Source organism: Somniosus microcephalus, chromosome 24 (assembly GCF_052327205.1).
Source record: "Somniosus microcephalus isolate GS21.2 chromosome 24, FLI_Smic_1.0, whole genome shotgun sequence".
In the NCBI taxonomy this organism is placed as follows: domain Eukaryota; kingdom Metazoa; phylum Chordata; class Chondrichthyes; order Squaliformes; family Somniosidae; genus Somniosus; species Somniosus microcephalus.
Genome location: NC_141010.1, coordinates 43160539 through 43174566, shown reverse-complemented (window position 1 = coordinate 43174566; position 14028 = coordinate 43160539). Strand labels below are relative to the sequence as shown.

Sequence of the window (14028 nt, the reverse complement as noted above, 5' to 3'; positions counted from 1 at the left end):
TAAGTAACTTATAAACACACTATATACACAAGAGAGGTCTTTACCATGCCTCTGGTAGAAGCCTCTTACAATACTGAACAGACCAGTATTTATACCAGTCCAACAGGAAGTGACATTGACAGGAAGTGAGGTATGTACACAGTTCATAGTTCATAGTTCATAGTTCACAGGAAGTGATGACATAACTTCCCGGAAGTTATCATTTTTATCACATTCTTCCCTCCTGCAGGATTAGGAGGCTGTGGTCTACCTTTTGGTCCACAGCCGCCGAACAAGGAAGAGTCGCACCCGTTTGGATTCCCGTCGTAGAGAGTCGCTGGTCCGCTTACATGCGGTTGGCCATTGGTCAGAGTCTGTGTGGCCTGGATTGCCCTGTGAAGGGTCGGGGAGATCATGGCTTCGAGTACGAGCCCCAATAGGTTCAAAGTCGGACTGCCTCTGTTCAGAGGAAGGTGCAGAGCTGGTCTGTGGCGGATCAGTACTTTCATGCGCGGTACTGGGAGGGTCGCAACCTTGAGCACGGGGTTCTACCGGCACCAAGCTAGTTGGTGTCCGATCAGGATCCTGGAGAGGGGTACCCGATAGGTCCCAAGAGTTTCCTGGTGAAATGCCATCACCCGATGTCCCACTAGGTCCTGGTGGGCAGGGAGCCAGATCCCGTAATGATACGGTAGATTCTCGGCCGTCGGAATATCGTATGTTGGCATAGGTGGGGTTGGCATCGGTTAGTTCGACCTCGTCTACAAGAGGGTCATTTTTAGACGTCCGAACGTATCTTCGGAGTAATACAGGTCCAGGAGTAGTTAGCCATGACGGGAGTGATGTCCCATGAGATGAGCGACGCTGGAATCCAAAGAACCGCTCATGAGGTGTAGTATTTGTGGCTGTAGAAAGCAGGGACCGTATAGAGTGCAATGCATCCGGAAGCACTGTTTCCCATTGCTGGTCTGGTAGGCCCCGAGATCTTAAAGCGAGACGTACGGAATTCCAGATGATACCGTTATACCTCTCTACCTGCCCATTTCCGATGGGATGGTATGGTGTTGTTTTGCTTGTAGCAATTCCCCGTTCTGAGAGGTAGTCCTTGAGTTCCCTTGACATAAAGGATGGACCCCGATCTGAGTGAATATAAGCCGGCATGCCACAGAGAGAAAATACCTGCTCAAGGCAGCAGATTACTGTGGACGCCAGCATATTGGAGCAGGGGAAGGCAAACGGAAAACGTGAATATTCGTCGATCATGGTGAGCAAATATGTGTTCCGAGTTGAAGAGGGCACTGGGCCCTTAAAATCGATGCTAAGTCGTTGCATCGGTTGGGTTGCATGTATGAGTATACCATCTGAGGGGCGGAAGAACTGAGGTTTTAATTCCGCACACAGCCGGCATTCTGAGCATATTTTCTTTACATCTCCAGTGGAAAAAGGGAGATTCCGTGATCGTACGAAATGTAGCATGCGCGTAACGCCAGGATGACACAAACCATTGTGGACATCCATGAGAGTGGAGGATGACATAGTGGAGCAGAATGCCCGTGTGAGGGTGTCCGGGGCCACATTCTCCTTGCCAGGCCGATAGAGAATGGTATAACCAAAAGAGGCCAGTTCCATCCTCCAAAGTTGTATTTTATTATTCTTAATTTTGGTTCGTTTTCGATTATCGAGCATGAAGGCGACTGATCGTTGGTCCGTGATCAATGTAAAGTGCTGGCGAGCTAGAAAATGGTTCCACTTCCGTACTGCCTCTATGATGGCTGTAGCTTCTTTCTCAACCGGAGGATAATGTAGCTCGGCACCTTGTAAGGTCCTGGACATAAATGCTACAGGACGACCTTCCTGATTCAGAGTAGCCGAGATCGCCACCTCCGAGGCATCACATTCAACCACGAAAGGGAGATTCTCATCAATGGAGTGAAGAGCCGCTTTCTCCAACTGTTTTTTGAGAAGGTTAAAGGCTGCAACAGCCGCTGTTCCCAGTGGAAATGATCTAGCATGCAGCAAGGGTTGGATTTTGTCCGAAAAATGAGGAATCCATTTAGCGTAGTATGCAAACAGACCGAGAGCCCGACGTAAAGAAGCCGGATTCTTAGGTGACGGGAGCTCTTGGAGCGGGCGAAGTCTTTCTGGGTCTGGCTTAATGATACCATTGCCTACGCAGTAGCCAAGGATGTTGATGGTCGGTTGCGACTCAACAGATTTGGATTCATTCAGGGTCAAATTACGGCGATGGAGGGCATCCCGAAATTTTTGGAGGTTGGAGTCGTGTTCCTGTTGATCGTGACCTGCAATGGTAATGTTATCAAGATAGGGAAAAGTGTCCCTTAGGTTTTCCTGCTTAACCAGGCCATCCATTGCCCGTTGAAAGACAGCCACTCCATTAGTAACCCCGAATGGGAGGCGACGAAATTGGTACAGCCGTCCATTAGCCTCAAAGGCTGTGTACTGCTTATCTGAGACCTTCAAGGGTAACTGATGATAGGCACTTTTTAAATCGTAAGTTGAGAACACTTTGTATTCGGCCAGTTTATTAACCATATCATCAATGCGTGGCAATGGGTAGGCGTCCAAGTTGGTATATTGATTGATGGTTTGCGAATAATCGATGCATAGTCGCTGTTTGTGAGGTTTTAGAGGGTTCTTGACAATGACGACTTGAGCCCGCCAGGGCGACGAACATGGTTCAATGATATCCTCTGCTAGAAGTCGAGAGATTTCAGCCGCAATAAAAGATTGGTCTTCCTGATTAAAGCACCGCGATTTCGTTATTATCGGTTGGCATTGAGGCGGAATACTGGCAAATAATGAGGGTTCATCAAGTGAAGCTGCTGATAATGCACAAAATGGTAATTTAGACGGTATATTAGAAATAGTAAGTCCGGGTTTGGATCCACCAAACTCAATGGTGAGTTTCTTATGCTGTTTTTGGAAGTCCAGCCCTAAGAGGAGATCACTACATAAGTCCTTGAGCACCGAAAGTCGGGTGGAGGGATACATACGACCATGAAGTGTCATATCAACAACACAAAAGCCGGAGATTCTGGTATTAAGTGATGACTGGGCCATCGCAATTGCCTGATCCGATGGGAAGACATGTAGTTTCAATTTCGCAACAATCTGTTCCTTAATGAAACTATCAGTACTTCCTGAGTCAATTAAGGCATCTAAGGTATGCCCTTTAATTGAAATTTTTGTGGCTGCTTGAGACAGGTTCTGTGGGCAAGCAGCTGTAATTGGTGTCGTTGCACAGAGAGTGGCTAAAACTCTCGGTGTGCTTCTTCAGGAGAGAGCTCGAGAGGAAGCTTGATAGGTCCTAGCTGGAGCATCTTGATAGGCCCTAATTGGGGCAGTTCGGTAGGCCTTAGCTGGATTGGCCCTCGTAGAGGCCCTTGATAGGCAAACTTTAGCAAAGTGTCCTTTTTTCCCGCAATAACTGCAGATTGCATTGCGAGCAGGGCAGGTTTTCCTAGGGTGAAAAGCATCTCCACAAAAGAAGCATTCCTTCCTAGATTGCCAAGAGGCTGCTAAAGTGGGGTCGTCCTCCTCTTCTTCATCAGAATTATCAGAATTAGATTCCCCCATGATAGGGTTCACCTGAGACCGCTTGAATTGTCTGGTTGCAGCTACAGCAGCAGATCGAGATCTGGGCAGCTGATAGAGGTCTGCATTTCTCTTTGCCAAATCCAGTGAACAAGCTAAGTCAAAAGCTTTTTGTAGCTCAAGTGTTTTACTTTCTAGTAGACGCTGGCGTATAAATGGAGAGGCAATCCCGCAGATGAAAGCATCACGAATCATTTCTTGGCGGTACAGCTCAGCTGAGGCTGCCTGAAAGTTACAATCTACGCTGAGCCTGCGAAGTTCTTGCAGGAATTCGTCAATTGATTCCCCTGGCCCTTGTCAGGCTGTGGCCAGTAGATGTCTAGCATAGACCTCATTTGGGGTCTTCGCATACAGTTTCTTAAGTGCCCGAATCACCTCTTCGTAATTATCCCAGTCATCAACATATTCGAACACTTTTGGGGTCACATAATTGACAAGTATCTTCAATTTAGCAGGAGCATCCGCTTTACATTCATCCAGAAAATTCTCAAAAGCACGATACCAATGCTTCCATACCCTGCCAGCTGCTGGTGTATTCGGGTCCAAGTCCAGACGAATAGGTCTAAGGATTTTCTCCATGATGGGTGGTTCCCTGGATCCTTAACTTCCGAGTTTGTCTGAAGGTCTAGTATTTGTCAGTGTAAATATCTAAGTTACTTAAATTGATGTAAGAAAAAGGAGACTTACCATCAAGTAACTTTAAAGTAAGCTTTAAGTAACTTATAAACACACTATATACACAAGAGAGGTCTTTACCATGCCTCTGGTAGAAGCCTCTTACAATACTGAACAGACCAGTATTTATACCAGTCCAACAGGAAGTGACATTGACAGGAAGTGAGGTATGTACACAGTTCATAGTTCATAGTTCACAGGAAGTGATGACATAACTTCCCAGAAGTTATCATTTTTATCACAGAGCCCAAATGGTAAAGAGTGAGCGCCTGGATTTGAACCAAGGACCTCTTGATCTGCAGTCAAATGCTCTACCACTGAGCAATACCCCCAGAGCCCTATTGGTAGCTTTCTGCTTCACAACAAAATGTTGCATAGCGCAGGACACCATGAGGGATAGGAAGATGATGGGATCATGTCAAACAAATATTAGATAAAGCTAACCATTGCTTTAAAGAGACTCCTCACCCTTCTTTCGAAATTGGCAAGAAATTTTATGCAGAGTTATTTTTCAGCTGTTCAAAATCATGGAAGTTTTTTATCGTGTAAATTTAGCTGTTTCTAGTGGCAGAAGGGCCAGTAACCAGAGGACACAGATTTAAGGTGATTGACAAGGGAAAAAAAGGCAACATGTTGTAATGATCAATAACATGTCATTCTATAGTGGACACTAGGTGGAGCCGTAGAGCTGTGTAGCGCTGTAAGACTACACTACCCAGCTGTATGTATATTAAGACTACATTACCCATGAGGCACTAGGCTACCCACAAGGCAGCAGTCAAGATGGAAGCCTCTACAGATACTGCACCTAGTCCACATGTGCTCAATAAAAGTGTGTAGCAAAAGCTAGCTGTGTTCATAATAAGAATGTCTATTTATTAATGAACATAATATGGTACCAGGATGGTGAAGATCTGCTGAAAATTGTGAAAAGCGACATGGAGAATTTGAAGCCACCAGAGCGTTTGAAACTCACAGGAAACATCGACTACAATTGGCAGACTCTTAAACAACAATTCGAACTCTACATTGCAGCCTTCGGATTTGGTACGAAGCCAGATGCAAGGAAGATAGTGTTGCTGCTTACGGTTGCAGGCCCACAGGCGATAGAGGTATTTAATACATTTGTATTTAATCCAGAGGAGAACAGAGAAAAATTAGAAGATGTGCTAAAAAAATTTGATGCACATTGCTCTCCCAAAAAGAATGAGACCTATGAAAGTTAGATCATCTGTTCTCGGACACAGCAGCAAAATGAGACTTTTGATAGCTTTATAACTGATCTGAAACTGAAAGCACAGACATGTAATTTCTCTGAGCTCAAAGCATCCATGATTCGTGACCAGATTGTGTTTGGTATTCATGATAAAAAAGTCAGGGAACGTCTGTTGAGAGAAACCGAACTAAATTTGGAAATGCGGTGAAAATATGCCAAGCCAGCGAGCTAGCTCGAAAGCACGCGAAGACTTTCAGTGAAATCAATAATGATGCGATTGTAATGAGTGATAATGCTGCTGTCGGTGCTGTGTCCTACAAGGGGAAGAAACGTGGGCAGAACAGAAATGAAAAGCAATCGGAGGATGACATTTTTAATTGTAAATGCTGCGGTTACAAACACCAGTTAAGACAATGCCCAGCGTTTGGAAAAATGTGCACAAAGTGTAATGGAAAGAATCACTTTGCCAAACAATGCTTTTCAAAAGTAAAAACAACGAAAGGGCAACAAGTTAATGTGATTGAGGACACTGATTTAAGTGAGACATTTTTTGTAGGAATGGTGTCATGTGACGATATCAAAAAAGATACAGAAAATGTGCAGCCCTCAGAAATGGACAATGCTGAACATAAAGTCAATGCAGTACAAGTGGACAAATGGATGATCCCACTGCAGGTAAATGGAACATTAGTTACCTTGAAACTAGACACTGGGGCAAAAGCAAACTTAATCAGTATGAGTGACATTAACAATATGAAAGAAAAGCCCAAAATACAGAAAAAGTCAGTACTACTGAAGAGCTATAATGGACAGAAAATAGATAGCTTAGGTGTATGCAGACTTAAAGTGACAGTCAAAGACAAAGTGCATCATCTCATGCTTTCTGTTGTGGCTGAAAGACTTGATTCGATACTAGGTGACAAAGCTTGAGAAGACTTAGAACTGGTCAAGAGAGTCTACCGTATAAACTGTGCCATAAGCAGACCAGATGACTCAGGTGATGAAGCAGAGAACCCATCAAGGATGAAAAGGCCAAAGGGTATCCAGGTCTTCAAAAAGCCTAGTTTCTCCAAGAAGAAAGAAAAAGACTTTAAGCTCAAAGAGAAGCCAAAGGAAGAAAAGCACAAAGAGGAAAAACACAAGGAGAAAAAGTCCAAAGATATAACTGCAGCAGATGTTGCTAAGCAGTGGAAAGAGAAAAAGAAAAAGAAGAAGCCTGCACCAGAGCAGGAAGCAGTTCCGGTGGATACTCCTTCTTCCCTCAGGCCAATCTTTGGTGTTCCATTAGCCGAGGCTGCTGAGAGGACTATGCTGTATGATGGGATCCAGCTGCCAGCAGTTTTTCGAGAGTGCATTGACTACATTGAGAGTTATGGCATGAAGAGTGAAGGAAACACTGAAACCCTCTCCAAGCAAAGATCGCAAGGAGACCTCGATCTATACAAGAGCAGATTGATGACAATGCCGCAACTGCATCTTGTCATTCACCGCCAGAACAATCTCATGAAGACACATCAGACTTACCTGTGTTGAGAAGATCCCCAAGTGAAGTAAAAAAGCCTGATAGACTTAATTTTTGAGTACAATGTAAAGCTTTGAAAATGTGTTGACTGTTTTGAAAATGTTTATGTTTATAGAGCACTAACAAAAAGTGTTACTGATATTATCTTTAATGTTTTCTTGAAAGTTGATTGATATTGATTATGTTAAACCTCAAAGAAAGGGGGATGTAATGATCAATAACATGTCATTCTATAGTGGACACTAGGTGGAGCAGTAGAGCTGTGTAGAGCTGTATATAGCTGTATGTATAAGACTACACTACCCAGCTGTATGTATATTAAGACTACATTACCAATGAGGCATTAGGCTACCCACAAGGCAGCAGTCAAGATGGAAGCCTCTACAGATACTGTACCTAGTCCACATGTGCTCAATAAAAGTGTCTAGCAAAAGCTAGCTGTGTTCATAATAAGAATGTCTATTTATTAATGAACATAAGACAGGTGGAGACATTTTTTTACACAGCGAGTTGTTGTGGTCTGGAATACACTGCAAGGGTGGAGGAAGCAGATTCAATGGTATCTTTCAAAAAGGAATTGGATAAATCCTTGAAGGGGAAACATCTACAGGGCTATGGGGTAAGGGAAGTGGACTGGGATTAATTGAACAGCTCTGCCAAACACACGGTGCAGGCACAATGGAGCTAAAGGCCTCCTTCAGTATTATATCTTTCTATCGTAACTATGGACATGGTGTAGCGGACGGCGGGTATAACTATCGTTCTCTGTGATAACATAGGAGTTCATGAGGAGATATTTATATATCAACCAGGAACTTCTATAATCTGCAGTCAAATGTTCTACCACTGAGCTATAGCCCTCTCACAAGCCAATGTCCCATGAACTTCGCAACCGAATGATCCAACCGAGAATGCCCTGAGATTTACACACAAGCCCCACCCTCTCTTAATTGGGGCACATTTGCAGCCCAGCCGGGTATTCACCCGCTCCTGAGATGCCCCGCTCCATGCCCACGGCCTCATTCCTGGCACCAGGTCATTAACATATGGGGGAAGGTCTCGCTGGTCTGTGCGCAGGATTAATGCCCATCTGGGGACAGGATTCTGCTGTGGGAAAAAGAGGTGGGTAGTGCACTGCCAGTGGAAACTTTTGCAAATATTTAAAAATCTCCCACTTTTCTTGGTGCACGACCTCGCTCTGAGAATGTTTGCTCAGGCTGCTCGCCCTATTCATCAGCTGAAGCTCAGTGGTAGCACTCGCACTAGTGAGTCAAAATGTTGTGGGTTCAAGCTACCCCACTCCAAAGACTTGCGTACATAATCGAGGCTAACACTTCAGTTTAGGTCTGAGGGAAGTGCTGGCTTGTTGCAAGGGCCATTTTTCAGGCGACACATTCAACCGAGGCTTGTCTGTCAGCTCTGGTGGGTGTAAAAGATCTCATGGCATTATTTGAAGAAGGTCAAGGGAGCTCAGCCATGGTCCTGGGTTACATTTATCCCTAAACCAACACTAAAATTGCTGTTTCACTTTTCTCACTGCAGTTTGCGCTGACTCTATCACCGAAATAAGCAATCGACAGCTTCATCACCACAAGGATTGACTGTTGGTGAAAAGTGGCTCTGAAGCAGCATTATTGTTAATGAACACAGAGCAACTGTGAAGAAAGAGATTTTTAATTATTGAGCCTAAATGGTAATGAGTGGGCACCTGGATTTGAACTAAGGACCTCTTGATCTGCAGTCAAATGCTCTACCACTGAGCTATACCCCCAGAGCCCTATTGGCATCTTTCTGCTTCACATCAAAATGTTGCATAGCGCAGGACACCATGAGGGATAGGAAGATGACGGGGTCATGTCAAACAAATATTAGATAAAGCTAACCATTGCTTTAAAGAGACTCCTCACCCTTCTTTCAAAATTGGCGAGAAATTTTATGCAGAGTTATTTTTCAGCTGTTCAAAATCATGGAAGTTTTTTATTGTGCAAATTAAGCTGTTTCTACTGGCAGAAGGGCCAGTAACCAGAGGACACAGATTTACGGTGATTGACAAGGGAAAAAAAGGCAACATGTGGAGACATTTTTTTACACAGCGAGTTGTTGTGGTCTGGAATACACTGTTTGCAAGGGTGGTGGAAGCAGATTCAATGGTAACTTTCAAAAAGGAATTGGATAAATCCTTGAAGGGGAAACATCTACAGGGCTATGGGGTAAGGGAAGTGGAGTGGGATTAATCGAACAGCTCTGCCAAACACACGGTGCAGGCACAATGGAGCTAAAGGCCTCCTTCAGTATTATATCTTTCTATCGTAACTATGGACATGGTGTAGCTGACGGCGGGTATAACTATCGTTCTCTGTGATAACATAGGAGTTCATGAGGAGATATTTATATATCAACCAGGAACTTCTATAATCTGCAGTCAAATGTTCTACCACTGAGCTATAGCCCTCTCACAAGCCAATGTCCCATGAACTTCGCAACCGAATGATCCAACCGAGAATGCCCTGAGATTTACACACAAGCCCCACCCTCTCTTAATTGGGGCACATTTGCAGCCCAGCCAGATATTCACCCGCTCCTGAGATGCCCCACTCCATGCCCACGGCCTCATTCCTGGCACCAGGTCATTAACATATGGGGGAAGGTCTCGCTGGTCTGTGCGCAGGATTAATGCCCATCTGGGGACAGGATTCTGCTGTGGGAAAAAGAGGTGGGTAGTGCACTGCCAGTGGAAACTTTTGCAAATATTTAAAAATCTCCCACTTTTCTTGGTGCACGACCTCGCTCTGAGAATGTTTGCTCAGGCTGCTCGCCCTATTCATCAGCTGAAGCTCAGTGGTAGCACTCGCACTAGTGAGTCAAAATGTTGGGGGTTAAAGCTACCCCACTCCAAAGACTTGAGTACATAATCCAGGCTAACACTTCAGTTTAGGTCTGAGGGAAGTGCTGGCTTGTTGCAAGGGCCATTTTTCAGGCGACACATTCAACCGAGGCTTGTCTGTCAGCTCTGGTGGGTGTAAAAGATCTCATGGCATTATTTGAAGAAGGTCAAGGGAGCTCAGCCATGGTCCTGGGTTACATTTATCCCTAAACCAACACTAAAATTGCTGTTTCACTTTTCTCACTGCAGTTTGCGCTGACTCTATCACCGAAATGAGCAATCTACAGCTTCATCACCACAAGGATTGACTGTTGGTGAAAAGTGGCTCTGAAGCAGCATTATTGTTAATGAACACAGAGCAACTGTGGAGAAAGAGATTTTTAATTATTGAGCCTAAATGGTAACGAGGGGTCACCTGGATTTGAACCAGGGACCTCTTGATCTGCAGTCAAATGCTCTACCACTGAGCTATACCCCCAGAGCCCTATTGGCAGCTTTCTGCTTCACATCAAAATGTTGCATAGCGCAGGACACCATGAGGGATAGGAAGATGACGGGGTCATGTCAAACAAATATTAGATAAAGCTAACCATTGCTTTAAAGAGACTCCTCACCCTTCTTTCAAAATTGGCAAGAAATTTTATGCAGAGTTATTTTTCAGCTGTTCAAAATCATGGAAGTTTTTTATTGTGCAAATTAAGCTGTTTCTAGTGGCAGAAGGGCCAGTAACCGGAGGACACAGATTTACGGTGATTGACAAGGGAAAAAAAGGCAACATGTGGAGACATTTTTTTACACAGCAAGTTGTTGTGGTCTGGAATACACTGTTTGCAAGGGTGGAGGAAGCAGATTCAATGGTAACTTTCAAAAAGGAATTGGATAAATCATTGAAGGGGAAACATCTACAGGGCTATGGGGTAAGGGAAGTGGAGTGGGATTAATTGAACAGCTCTGCCAAACACACGGTGCAGGCACAATGGAGCTAAAGGCCTCCTTCAGTATTATATCTTTCTATCGTAACTATGGACATGGTGTAGCGGACGGCGGGTATAACTATCGTTCTCTGTGATAACAGAGGAGTTCATGAGGAGATATTTATATATCAACCAGGAACTTCTATAATCTGCAGTCAAATGTTCTACCACTGAGCTATAGCCCTCTCACAAGCCAATGTCCCATGAACTTCGCAACCGAATGATCCAACCGAGAATGCCCTGAGATTTACACACAAGCCCCACCCTCTCTTAATTGGGGCACATTTGCAGCCCAGCCGGATATTCACCCGCTCCTGAGGTGCCCCACTCCATGCCCACGGCCTCATTCCTGGCACCAGGTCATTAACATATGGGGGAAGGTCTCGCTGGTCTGTACGCAGGATTAATGCCCATCTGGGGACAGGATTCTGCTGTGGGAAAAAGAGGTGGGTAGTGCACTGCCAGTGCAAACTTTTGCAAATATTTAAAAATCTCCCACTTTTCTTGGTGCACGACCTCGCTCTGAGAATGTTTGCTCAGGCTGCTCGCCCTATTCATCAGCTGAAGCTCAGTGGTAGCACTCGCACTAGTGAGTCAAAATGTTGTGGGTTCAAGCTACCCCACGCCAAAGACTTGAGTACATAATCCAGGCTAACACTTCAGTTTAGGTCTGAGGGAAGTGCTGGCTTGTTGCAAGGGCCATTTTTCAGGCGACACATTCAACCGAGGCTTGTCTGTCAGCTCTGGTGGGTGTAAAAGATCTCATGGCATTATTTGAAGAAGGTCAAGGGAGCTCAGCCATGGTCCTGGGTTACATTTATCCCTAAACCAACACTAAAATTGCTGTTTCACTTTTCTCACTGCAGTTTGCGCTGACTCTATCACCGAAATAAGCAATCTACAGCTTCATCACCACAAGGATTGACTGTTGGTGAAAAGTGGCTCTGAAGCAGCATTATTGTTAATGAACACAGAGCAACTGTGGAGAAAGAGATTTTTAATTATTGAGCCTAAATGGTAACGAGGGGGCACCTGGATTTGAATCAGGGACCGCTTGATCTGCAGTCAAATGCTCTACCACTGAGCTATACCCCCAGAGCCCTATTAGCAGCTTTCTGCTTCACATCAAAATGTTGCATAGCGCAGGACACCATGAGGGATAGGAAGATGACGGGGTCATGTCAAACAAATATTAGATAAAGCTAACCATTGCTTTAAAGAGACTCCTCACCCTTCTTTCAAAATTGGCAAGAAATTTTATGCAGAGTTATTTTTCAGCTGTTCAAAATCATGGAAGTTTTTTATTGTGCAAATTAAGCTGTTTCTAGTGGCAGAAGGGTCAGTAACCAGAGGACACAGATTTACGGTGATTGACAAGGGAAAAAAAGGCAACATGTGGAGACATTTTTTTACACACCGAGTTGTTGTGGTCTGGAATACACTGTTTGCAAGGGTGGTGGAAGCAGATTCAATGGTAACTTTCAAAAAGGAATTGGATAAATCCTTGAAGGGGAAACATCTACAGGGCTATGGGGTAAGGGAAGTGGAGTGGGATTAATCGAACAGCTCTGCCAAACACACGGTGCAGGCACAATGGAGCTAAAGGCCTCCTTCAGTATTATATCTTTCTATCGTAACTATGGACATGGTGTAGCGGACGGCGGGTATAACTATCGTTCTCTGTGATAACATAGGAGTTCATGAGGAGATATTTAAATATCAACCAGGAACTTCTATAATCTGCAGTCAAATGTTCTACCACTGAGCTATAGCCCTCTCACAAGCCAATGTCCCATGAACTTCGCAACCGAATGATCCAACCGAGAATGCCCTGAGATTTACACACAAGCCCCACCCTCTCTTAATTAGGGCACATTTGCAGCCCAGCCGGATATTCACCCGCTCCTGAGATGCCCCACTCCATGCCCACGGCCTCATTCCTGGCACCAGGTCATTAACATATGGGGGAAGGTCTCGCTGGTCTGTGCGCAGGATTAATGCCCATCTGGGGACAGGATTCTGCTGTGGGAAAAAGAGGTGGGTAGTGCACTGCCAGTGGAAACTTTTGCAAATATTAAAAAATCTCCCACTTTTCTTGGTGCACGACCTCGCTCTGAGAATGTTTGCTCAGGCTGCTCGCCCTATTCATCAGCTGAAGCTCAGTGGTAGCACTCGCACTAGTGAGTCAAAATGTTGTGGGTTCAAGCTACCCCACTCTAAAGACTTGAGTACATAATTGATGTAAGCCCCCAAAGTGTGGACTAAGTGATATACAAAGTCGACAACACTGGCTTGTTATAAGAAAGACAGACCCAATAATTGAAGTAAAAACGGTTTTTTCAGGCCTGGGGAGCTATGGCTCTTGCGTCCCAACACAAGGCTCCGACTCCACCGAATCTCTTGAGGTTCACACAGTTATACAAAAATTAAGGCCCTGCCCTAAAGGCGGGGATAAGCTTATTAGCATATACAGAATTATAGTTAAATTGTAATTATAAAACCGTGACATTCCATTCTTCCAGTCGCTTACAAATCTCACATTTCGTTATCAGTTGGTCCTGTTACTTTCTCATGACCCAGGGGCCTCAACTTTATTACTTTACGATCGTCCATTTGCTGTTGTCAGATGGCTTGGTCTTTTTAAGTATTTCTCTGAGATAGTAGATCTTTCCAAAGCGGGCAATCCGCAGATTTTCTATCTCTCTCTCTTAAATTATTTCTACAGAGCAAAAACACTTTAGTTAGTTAAAAGAATAGAACCCTATTGAGCTTCACACTTAACAAACCCTTAAGTGCAAAGGTGTCGACTCGCGTGGCCGAACCCATATATCTCTCACTCTTTCTAAGGGGTTGTTTTGACAGTTTTAATCTCTCAGCAGTTAACCCGTAGTCCTGTTTAAACCTTATCTGGGTTTATGCAACTTTTACAGACTTCTATTGTTCAACTCGGAGCACGAATTAACCTATTCCCTCCATTTTGTATATTGGTGTTACAGATGAATCCTGGTTTGTTTTTCCTTATTAAATCCAATTTTTAATATCTTACTTCAATAATCCAGGCTAACACTTCAGTTTAGGTCTGAGGGAAGTGCTGGCTTGTTGCAAGGGCCATTTTTCAGGCGACACATTCAACCGAGGCTTGTCTGTCAGCTCTGGTGGGTGT

General features: G+C 44.4%; 4 non-coding genes across 4 annotated transcripts; all 4 read right to left on the bottom strand.

Moving 5' to 3' along the window:
• Positions 1-4529: 4529 nt before the first annotated feature.
• trnac-gca (transfer RNA cysteine (anticodon GCA)) lies at positions 4530-4601 on the bottom strand. The gene has a single exon. It is a non-coding gene; the product is annotated as a tRNA-Cys (tRNA).
• A 4105-nt stretch (positions 4602-8706) lies between these two features.
• trnac-gca (transfer RNA cysteine (anticodon GCA)) lies at positions 8707-8778 on the bottom strand. Its single transcript has one exon. It is a non-coding gene; the product is annotated as a tRNA-Cys (tRNA).
• Positions 8779-10297: 1519 nt separating this feature from the next.
• On the bottom strand, positions 10298-10369 carry trnac-gca (transfer RNA cysteine (anticodon GCA)). The gene has a single exon. It is a non-coding gene; the product is annotated as a tRNA-Cys (tRNA).
• Positions 10370-11888: 1519 nt separating this feature from the next.
• Positions 11889-11960, bottom strand: trnac-gca (transfer RNA cysteine (anticodon GCA)). Its single transcript has one exon. It is a non-coding gene; the product is annotated as a tRNA-Cys (tRNA).
• Positions 11961-14028: the final 2068 nt, after the last annotated feature.